Source organism: Triticum aestivum, chromosome 7A, assembly GCF_018294505.1.
Source record: "Triticum aestivum cultivar Chinese Spring chromosome 7A, IWGSC CS RefSeq v2.1, whole genome shotgun sequence".
NCBI lineage: Eukaryota > Viridiplantae > Streptophyta > Magnoliopsida > Poales > Poaceae > Triticum > Triticum aestivum.
In genome coordinates, this window is record NC_057812.1 from 673,196,232 (window position 1) to 673,199,089 (window position 2,858).

Sequence of the window (2,858 nt, forward strand, 5' to 3'; positions counted from 1 at the left end):
GGGGGTGATAATGCTGCTATGGCCTTACCCGACGATGACTAGATATGTGACTTCACGTTTGGTAACAAGGCCGTTCATATAAACTGTGGTAACTGACAACATGGGCTTGAAGGAAATCTGAGTTGTTGGGATGTCATATATATGTGCTACTGTAATTGATAATCCCACTTTAACCCTTTATGTATATATAAATAATATTAAGGAGATAATTGCGAGCATGATTGGTTGGCTGTCAATATTTGGCTAGCCAAATGTTGGCAATACCAATACTTGCCAAATTGGCAACTTTGTGTGAGATGCGCAAGACAATTCGGTAACAAATCAAGTAGTAGCCAATATTTTTGGCACCAAACCAATTATGCTCTGCATCCGCCATCTCCGCCAATATGACATCAAAAGCTAGATAAAATATTGATAATACATGCGCCCAAAATTACTAAAAAATGAGAAAAATAAAGAAATGGTGCAATCAGAGAAAATCACACATCATCATCATCGTCATTATCGCTAGTCCACCTGAAACCAAATTTCCTTCAGCCATATTTGTCGCAATTGAGCGGTCATTCTGCCCCCTATTGGACACCGGGGAAGCTGTAATAATCCTTTTGAGCTCTGGATTGTTGGCCTATAAGCTGAGTTCTCATACGTGTCCAATTTTTGAAATGGGTGCCACAATTGAGAAAGTGATACATGGACCTCCTCTAGCTCCTCAGATCCAGAGCTCGGCATTTTACTTCAAAAGAATCAAGACTCTGTCTCTAAACTTTTAGATTACTGGTACATCCCCGGGGAGGCGATACTTTCCTCATACAAGGCAGCGTGTTGTAATGTCATGCAATTAGCAGAGACCAAGCCGTTGCTTCCATCGAGAAGGTTCCCCGTGTCGTTGATCACGGGAACGTATGCACATATCCTGAAGCTTGGGTCATATGTGTAGTAGCTTGGTCGTATGACGATACGGCGGCCATTGTCGATGATGGTGAGTAGGCTGAACCAGTACGTACACCCAGGGCGCATTAGGTTGGCGACCTTTGCTGGCAACGTGTATCGATTGATTCGGCAATGTAGATCCCACACGCCTGTATCATGGTCACGCAGCAACCAGAGATTGTGTTGACCAGTCGCCACGTGGCCAAACATCTCAGTATGGAAGATGCACAGGCGGCCGCCGAGCTCGGTCAAGTTATACTGGTCTTGAAACTTTTCTCTCAATAACGATTGGTAGCGGCAACGGCACGGTCCCAAACACCTCATCGTCAAGGTTGAAGGAGAAGATGAACATCTCTTCCGATTGAGTGGAAGTTAGCTTACGTCTGTCAAGCCAATACATGTGCCCCTGCGTAAAGACGCTCATGTCGTAATGGTTGTCCACCCAATCCAGGGGTGGTTTCTCAGGAGCACAACCCTTCGCTGGCCTCCAGAGTGCCGGGACGGAGTTGATCTCATAAACACTGTATCTCACGGATTCTGGGAGGCAGCTGATGCACACAACCTTGTGCGTCCTAGTGTGCGTGTTGTAGCCTAACCCTAGGTGTGTGATGGGGTCGCCCTTGGCCCCGCTCTCTCGGAGCCCTGCCATTCTGCCGGTGGATGGATTGAGCACGTAGTGCGTTCTTGCGGCTTGGAGGATGAAGAGGCCGTGGCACTGCTGCGTGACGAGACGTGCGAGGACGTTGTCCGTGGTGCGGCCATGAACATCGTGAGATTTGGGGAGCTCCATGAGAGTCGTACGACCATGGTTGCCCGGTGACCACACCTGCAATTTCGGACCACGAAGAGGATCCTTGGGCCGCCGTGGCGGTTGGCGAGGCGAAGGTGGAGGTCGGCGAAGTCGCTGGAGCCGAGCGTGGCGGCCCATGCGCGAGAGAGGCAACGGCACCTATGCACTGCCTTGGCCGGCAACCGCGCGAAGATGTCCTCGATGACTTCGTCGGGGAGGACCGGACATGCATCCTCCACGGACGGCCGGCGGCAGCGAGGGTTTGTTTGGAACATCACGCGGCGAAACAGATCGATTACGCACACAAGATCGATCGAAAAGGACTGCACAGGTCGATGCGTTTCTGTTTTGCTGGTTTGTTTTCGTGTTGATTGATGATTCCGTATTCCGGTGCACGCACGTATCCTCGGATCGAACTTGTTTCAGTTGGACTACGTGTTTACCTATTCTTTTTCCTAAGAGAAAATATATGTTTTTTTTGAGGGGTCTAAGAGAAAATATAGGTACCAAGTAGCATACGATGCCAGTTAAACTTTTTGCAATTTCCGCTGTCAATTTGACGGGAGTTGGTGCTAATTGGTCCTAAGTATTTGCAACTTGCTTTTTTGAGACGCTCTAACATTATTTATCAGTTATAAACAAATTATTTGCAGACGCTTTATGAAAAAACTATTACCGATGGAATAAAAAGAAACACACGTGAACAATAACAGACCTTGGTCGGCTTCTGGGTTCCTAACAAAGTCAAGATCTTCGCGTGGCTTCTCTTCGGTCCATGGACCTACTAGGCAAATTTGTTGCGCAAACACATCATCAGCAACTCTTCCTGTTCCAGGTGCAATCAAGGCCCCGAAGACATTAACCACATCTTCCTACGTTGTTCCTTCTCCTATAGGATTTGTCAGCGCCTATAGGCATTCTGCCGCCACCCCTGATTGCAGATCTTTGGGGTTGTGTGTTACCCCCTCCCCTCAGTGCATGCAACATAAGGCCTTCTAGCCTACTTACGATATTCATAGTGTTACCGTCACCGAAGATCTAGTTCCACCGATGAGGACGTTGGCTATACCTCTCCGCATGTGCGAACATTCTATATATGTAATTTTGTCTTGTAATCATGGTTACACTTCAGTAACTC